The sequence below is a fragment of the Arachis duranensis genome, chromosome 7, assembly GCF_000817695.3.
Source record: "Arachis duranensis cultivar V14167 chromosome 7, aradu.V14167.gnm2.J7QH, whole genome shotgun sequence".
Classification (NCBI taxonomy): domain Eukaryota; kingdom Viridiplantae; phylum Streptophyta; class Magnoliopsida; order Fabales; family Fabaceae; genus Arachis; species Arachis duranensis.
The window spans coordinates 36,545,901-36,554,214 of record NC_029778.3 but is presented as its reverse complement, the minus strand read 5'-3'; the positions used below and the strand labels follow the sequence as shown (position 1 = coordinate 36,554,214).

At 41.5% G+C, this 8,314-nt stretch overlaps 1 non-coding gene across 1 annotated transcript; it reads right to left on the bottom strand.

Moving 5' to 3' along the window:
- Positions 1 to 633: 633 nt before the first annotated feature.
- On the bottom strand, positions 634 to 737 carry LOC127740804 (small nucleolar RNA R71). Its single transcript, XR_008001661.1, has one exon. It is a non-coding gene; the product is annotated as a small nucleolar RNA R71 (small nucleolar RNA).
- Between the last annotated feature and the right edge of the window lie 7,577 nt (positions 738 to 8,314).

Genomic DNA, 8,314 nt, shown 5'->3' with positions numbered 1-8,314 from the left:
CCTTTCTTTATTCCTTTCTTCTTCTACTAATAATAAGGAACTTCTTTACTGTGACATAGAGGATTCTTCTTCTTTTTCTGTTCTCTTCTCTTTCATATGAGCAGGAACAAGGAAAAAGGCATTCTTGTTGAAGCTGATCCAGAACCTGAAAGGACTCTGAAGAGGAAACTAAGAGAAGCTAAATTACAACAATCCAGAGACAACCTTGCTGAAATTTTCGAACAAGAAAAGGAGATGGCAGCCGAACCTAACAACAATAATGCAAGAAGGATGCTTGGTGATTATACCACACCTACGTCCAAGTTTGATGGAAGAAGCATCTCAATTCCTGCCATTGGAGCAAACAATTTTGAGCTGAAACCTCAATTAGTTGCTCTAATGCAACAGAATTGCAAGTTTCATGGACTTCCATTAGAAGATCCTTACCAGTTCTTAACTGAGTTCTTGCAGATCTGTGAGACTGTTAAGACTAATGGAGTAGATCCTGAAGTCTACAGCCTCATACTTTTCCCTTTTGCTGTAAGAGACAGAGCTAGAACATGGTTGGACTCTCAACCTAAAGATAGCCTGGACTCTTGGGATAAGTTGGTCACGGCCTTCTTGGCTAAGTTCTTTCCTCCTCAAAAGCTGAGCAAGCTTAGAGTGGATGTTCAGACCTTCAAACAAAAAGATGGTGAATCCCTCTATGAAGCTTGGGAAAGATACAAGCAGATGACCAAAAGATGTCCTTCTGACATGTTTTCAGAATGGTCCATGATAGATATATTCTATTATGGTCTATCTGAGTTCTCTAAGATGACATTGGACCATTCTGTAGGTGGATCCATTCACCTAAAGAAAACGCCTGCAGAAGCTCAAGAACTTATTGACATGGTTGCAAATAACCAGTTCATGTACACTTCTGAAAGGAATTTCGTGAATAATGGGACGCCTCAAAGGAAGGAAGTTCTTGAAATTGATGCTCTGAATGCCATATTGGCTCAGAACAAAATATTGACTCATCAAGTCAACATGATTTCTCAAAGTCTGAATGGATGGCAAAATGCATCCAACAGCACTAAAGAGGCATCTTCTGAAGAAGCGTTATGATCCTGAGAACCCTGTAATGGCAGAGGTAAATTACATGGGTGAACCTTATGGAAACACCTATAATTCATCATGGAGAAATCATCCAAATTTCTCATGGAAGGATCAACAGAAGCCTCAACAAGGCTTTAATAATGGTGGAAGAAATAGGCTCAGTAATATCAAGCCTTATCCATCATCATCTCAGCAACAGACAGAGAATTATGAACAGAATACCTCTAACTTAGCAAATTTAGTCTCTGATCTGTCTAAGGCCACTTTAAGTTTCATGAATAAAACAAGGTTCTCCATCAGAAATCTGGAGGTACAAGTGGGCCAGCTGAGTAAGAAAATCACCGAAACCTCTCCTAGTACTCTCCCAAGCAATACTGAAGAAAATCCAAAAAGAGAGTGCAAGGCCATTGATATAATCAATATGGCCGAACCTAGAGAGGAAGGAGAGGACGTGAATCCCAATGAGAAAGACCTCATGGGACGTCTCTCAAGTAAGAAGGAGTTCCCTATTGAGGACCCACGGGAATCTGAGGCCCATATAGAGACCATAGAGATTCCATTAAACCTCCTTCTGCCATTCATGAGCTCTAAAGACTATTCTTTCTCTGAAGAGGATGAAGATGTAACTGGAGAGCAAGTTGCTCAATATCTAGGAGCTATCATGAAACTGAATGCCAAGTTATTTGGTAATGAGACTTGGGAAGGTGAACCTCCCTTGCTCATTAGTGAACTAGATACCTGGGTTCAGCAAACTTTACCTCAAAAGAGACAAGATCCTGGAAAATTCGTAATACCCTGTATCATAGGCACCATGACCTTTGAGAAAGCTCTGTGTGACCTAGGATCAGGCATAAATCTTATGCCACTCTCTGTAATGGAGAAGTTGTGGATCATTGTGGTACAACCTGCCATATTTTCATTGCAAATGGCAGACAAGTCAGTAAGACAAGCTTATGGATTGGTAGAGGACGTGTTGGTAAAGGTTAAAGGCCTTTACATCCCTGCTGATTTCATAATCTTAGACACTAGGAAGGAGGAGGATGCATGCATCATCCTTGGAAGACCTTTCCTAACCACAGCAGGAGCTGTGATAGATGTTAACAGAGGAGAATTAGTCCTTCAATTGAATGGAGAATACCTTGTGTTTAAGGCTCAAGGATCTTCTTCTTTAACAATGGAAAGGATGCATGAAAAGCTTCTCTCAGTATAGAGTCAAACAAAATTCCCACAATCAAACTCTAAGTTTGGTGTTGAGAGGCCACAGCCAAACTCTAAGTTTGGTCTTGAATCCCCACATTCAAACTCTAAGGTTGGTGTTGGGAGTCTACAACGTTGACCTGATCACCTGTGAGGCTCCATGAGAGCCCACTGTCAAGCTATTGACATTAAAGAAGCGTTTATTGGGAGGCAACCCAATTTTTATTTATCTAATTTTATTTTATTTTCATTGTTCTTTTATGTTTTCTTAGGTTCATGATCATGTGGAGTCACGAAAAAAATATTAAAATTAAAAACAGAATCAAAAAATAGCAGAAGAAAAATCACACCCTGGAGGAAGGACTTACTGGCGTTTAAACACCAATAAGGAGCATCTGGCTGGCGTTCAACGCCAGAACAGAGCATGGATCTGGCGTTGAACGCCAGAAACAAGCAGCATCCTGGTGTTTAAACGCCAGGAATATACCCTGAGGAGAGCTAGCGCTGAACGCCAGAAACAAGCATAGAACTGGCGTTTAATGCCAGAAATATGCTACAGCTGGGCGTTGAACGCCCAGAACATGCATCACCTCGGCGTTTAAATGCCAGAATTGCATGCAAAGGCATTGTACATGCCTAATTGGTGCAGGGATGTAAATCATTGACACCTCAGGATCTGTGGACCCCACAGGATCCCCACCTACCATATTCTCCCCTCTTCTCAACATTCATTCTCTCTTTCCAATAAACACTCTTCCCCAAAACCCTTCACTAATCACCTCAATCTCTCTTTCCTATTACCCCCTTCACCACTCACATCCATCCACTCTTCCCCATAAACCCCACCTACCTTCAAAATTCAAAAACATTTTCCCACCCAATCCCACCCTTCTCCCCTCACTATATAGACCCCTCTATTCTCCTTAATTTTCACACAACATAACTTCCTCTCCTATACCTTGGCCGAATACACCTTTCTCCACTCTCCTCCATATTTTCTCTTCTTTTTCTTCTTTTCTTTCTTCTCTTGCTCGAGGGCGAGCAATATTTTAAGTTTGGTATGGTAAAAGCATAAGCTTTTTGTTTTTCCATTACCATTGATGGCACCTAAGGCCGGAGAAACCTCTAGAAAAGGAAAAGGGAAGACAAAAGCTTCCACCTCCGAGTCATGGGAGATGGAAAGATTCATCTCCAAAGCCTATCAAGACCACTTCTATGATGTTGTGGCCAAGAAGAAGGTGATCCCCGAGGTCCCTTTCAAGCTCAAGAAAAATGAGTTTCCGGAGATCCGACATGAGATCCAAAGAAGACGTTGGGAAGTTCTGACCAACACCATTCAACAAGTCAGAATCTTGATGGTTCAAGAGTTCTATGCCAATGCATGGATCACTAGGAACCATGATCAAATTATGAACCCGAATCCAAAGAACTATCTTACAATGGTTCGGGGGAAATACTTAGATTTTAGTCCAAAAAATGTGAGGTTGGCATTCAACTTGCCCGTGATGCAAGGAGATGCACACCCCTACACAAGAAGGGTCAACTTTGATCAAAGGTTGGACCAAGTCCTTAGGGACATATGTGTTGAAGGAGCTCAATGGAAAAGAGACTCCAAAGGCAAGCCAGTTCAATTAAGAAGACTGGACCTCAAGCCTGTAGCTAGAGGATGGTTGGAGTTCATCCAACGCTCCTTCATCCCCACTAGCAACCGATCTGAAGTTACTGTGGATCGGGCCATCATGATTCATAGCATCATGATTGGAGAGGAAGTAGAAGTTCATGAAGTCATCTCCCTTGAATTCTACAAAATAGCCGAAAAGTCCTCTACCTTGACAAGGCTAGCTTTTTCTCATCTTATTTGCCATCTATGTTACTTGATGACAAGTCATCATATACCCATTTTTCAAGCTAATTTCACTTGTTTTGTTAGCATTTATGCACTTTCTTGCATCCTAAGTAAGTGATTTGGAGTGAAAATGCATAACTTCTCTAAATCAAGCAACCACCATGAAATTAATGTTAATCCACGAGGTTTGAGCTCATTTTAATTGAATTTTAATTGATTTATAAGCCTCTTGAATTTAGTGATACTTTGAGTGGTTGTTTAGTTTATTGTAGGTGAAGAAAAGAAAAGAAAATGAAAAGCGTGGCCTAAGAAGCGTAACACAAGAAAAGGAAAGCGTGGCCAAAGAGGAGAGAAGCGTGCCGCAACTAATGGGGGAAGCAACATTGCCCTCCACAAGGGCAGAATGCCCTCTAGGAGAGCAGCATTAAGTGACCAAGCCAAGGAAGGCAACTCTGCCCTGCCCACTCCAAGGGCAGAGCACAAAATGGTGCCTTGGAGCCAAGAGAAGCAAACTCTGCCCTGCCCTTGTGGAGGGCAGAATCGGGCACTTTAAGGAAAGAAATCAAGAAAAAAAGGTTACCCATGCATGCTACAAGGTTCGAACAAGGGACCATGAGGAAGCCAAGGACTAAGGGTGATTGCCGTGCCAAGAAGCCAAGAAAGAAATGTAGCGTGTTTGCCTCCTCCCAGTTTCGAACACGGGCCATGAAGGAAAGGACCCTGCCCTGCCCTTGGCGCGGGCAGGGCAGCAATTGGACTGGCGCACTTGGCGCGGGCAGGGCAGCATTTGGATGGCACAAGAACTTGGCGCACCAAGCAACAAATTTGGCGCACCAAGTTTTGTTCCTGGCAGCACCAACCGCACGCACCAACGTTCCCTGGCAGCACCACAAATTTCTGCCCTGCCCTTGGCGCGGGCAGGGCAGCGTCCCACGCACCAATGCGCATCCTGGCGCACCAATTTGCTTCCTGGCGCACCAAATTTCTTTCTGGCAGCACCAAAGACGCGCCAGACTCGCATCACACGCACCAAGGCCGCACCAAGCTTGTGCACCATGCATCAATTTTCTGCCCTGCCCTCCATAAGGGCAGGGCAGCCTCCTGGGAGCAACATGGGCCAAAATTCAACCAAAATTTCATTTAAATTCAATTCTTCTCCAAATTGAATCAAGGCCAACCAAACCCATTTCTCCTCAAATCCAAAGCAAGCAAAGCCCACATCATCACTCAAAGGCACATGGAGTTAGTTTGATGTAATTAGGACCTTTACTTTGAGCTTTGAATTTCTACTTTTATTTTGGAGCTTTTGAATTTCATTTTCTTGGAGCTTTCTTGAGAGACTTGTCCGAGAACTAAGAGGATCAAGGGAGACTTGATTGATTTCCTTCCTCATTTCCCTTGGGCAATTCTACTCTTCTTTTTCTGAGTTTTGGGTGTGTGAAATTGGGGAAATTCTGTCCCAACTCCCATTCAAACTCTTTGCACTTTGTTTTCTGCATAATTCAATTCCAATTCTGTTCTTCTATTGCTTCTTCTTTAATTTTCTGTCAATTGCTTAGCTAATTCAGATCTGGGAAGGAGATTGGGTTTTAGGCTCTGCTACCTAAGCCCTTGGGATCCTGAGATCAAAATTCACTTGGGTTCTTCTGTGAACCTCTGCTACATTTTATTTCCTTTCTGTTTGAATGCTTATTGATTCTAATTCAATTTCTGCTCTATCAATTGCTGCAATTTACTTCTGCTTTGTTTAGATCTTGCAATCCCATTCCTCAATTCCCTTTTATATTCAAGCCATTTATCTTTCTTGCCATTTAAGTTACTGCAATTTAAGTTTCTTGCACTTTAAGTTTCAGTCATTTACTTTCTTGCACTTTAAGTTTCTGCAATTTTACTTCCTGCACTTTAAATTCCTTGTCATTTATATTCTGTTGGTTACAAATCACTCAAATAATCAACTGTTTACTTAACTAAATCAACCACCTAACTGAAATTGCTCACAAACACAAATCATTCAACCAAAACTTGATTCGCTTGACTAAATCACCCACTAAACTAAAATTGCTCAATCCTTCAATCCCTGTGGGATCGACCTCACTCATGTGAGTTATTATTACTTGATGCGACCCGGTACACTTGCCGGTGAGTTTTGTGTTGGATCGTTTTCCACACATCAAGTTTTTGGCGCCGTTGCCGGGGATTGAAATAGATTGACAATGATTAAGTGAAGTGGAGATCTAGATCAAGCACTTTTTCTTTATTGAAGTGGAGGTCTAGATTAAGCATTTTTTCCTTTCTGTTATTCTAATTCTTACTAACACACTAACTGTTTGAATTTTTGCTTAAACTAACTAAACCTTCATTCTAGCTATAGATTGAAGTTTCATAGTATTTCTGGGTTTGTGTGTTTACTGCTGTGTGTTTGTATGTCAGGTATAGGAAGATCTTCCCCTAACCATTCTGAAATTGATCAAAGGACTCTTCGGAGAATAAGAAGAGCTGAAAGAGGGAAGAATATTGTTGGAGAAGAAGAATCTGAGGAGGAATTCCAAGACATGGAAGGAGATACTAATCAACCAGGGGGAGAAGGAGCCAACAATAATCAACAACAGAGAAGAGTTTTGGCTTCATACACATTTGCAAATGCTAGGCATTGTGGGAGTAGCATTCTTCCTCCCAATGTCAATGCAAACAATTTTGAACTCAAGCCACAACTCATCACTCTGGTTCAAAACAATTGTTCTTTTGGAGGAGGGCCTTTGGAAGATCCAAATCAGCATCTGTCCACATTCTTAAGAATCTGTGACACAGTGAAGACAAATGGTGTGCCTCCTGATAGCTACAAGTTGCTACTCTTCCCATTCTCTCTCAGAGATAAAGCCACTCAATGGCTAGAGACCTTCCCAAAAGAAAGCATCAACACTTGGTATGACTTGGTGAGCAAGTTTCTTGCCAAATTCTACCCCCCTCAAAGAGGTAGAATTTATATGCTTTTTGGCATTGTTTTTAGGTAGTTTTTAGTAGCATCTAGCTACTTTTAGGGATATTTTCATTAGTTTTTATGCTAAATTCACATTTTTGGACTTTACTATGAGTTTGTGTGTTTTTCTGTAATTTCAAGTAATTTCTGGCTGAAATTAAGGGACCTGAGCAAAACTCTGATAAAAGGCTGACAAAGGACTGCTGATGCTGTTGGATTCTGACCTCCCTACACTCGAAATAAATTTTCTGGAGCTACAAAACTCTGAATAGCGCTTTCTCAACGACGTTGGAAAGTAGACATTTAGAGCTTTCCAGCAATATATAATGGTCCATACTTTATTTGAGATTAGACGACGTAAACTGGCGCTCAACGCTAGTTCCATGCTGCATTTTGGAGTCAAAGGCCAGAAACACGTCACGAACCAGAGTTGAACGCCAAAAACACGTTACAACTTGGCGTTCAACTCCAAAAGAAGTCTCAGCTCGTGTAAAGATCAAGTTCAGCCTAAACATACACCAAGTGGGCCCCGGAAGTGGATTTATGCATCAATTACTTATCTATGTAAACCCTAGTAGCTAGTCTAGTATAAATAGAACATGTTATTATTGTATTAGACATCTTTGGTCTCAGTTTTAATTTATTATTCATCTTAGGAGACTATTGATCATTCATGGGAGCTGGCCATTCGGTCATGCCTGAACCTTCATCACTTATGTATTTTCAACGGTGGAGTTTCTACACACCATAGATTAAGGGTGTGGAGCTTTGCTGTACCTCAACTTTTAATGCAATTACTACTATTTTCTATTCAATTCAGCTATTCCTGTTCTAAGATATTCGTTGCACTTCAACATGATAAATGTGATGATCCGTGACACTCATCATCATTCTCACCTATGAACGCGTGACTGACAACCACTTCCGTTCTACTTTAGACCGGGCGCATATCTCTTGGATTCCTTAATCAGAATCTTCGTGTTATAAGCTAGATTGATGGTGGCATTCATGAGAATCCGAAAAGTCTAAACCTTGTATGTGGTATTCCGAGTAGGATTCAGGGATTGAATGACTGTGACGAGCTTCAAACTCGCGATTGTTGGGCGTGATGACAAACGCAAAAGAATCAAGGATTCTATTCCAACATGATCGAGAACCGACAGATGATTAGTCGTGCCGTGACAGAGCATTTGGACCTTTTTCACTGAGAGGAT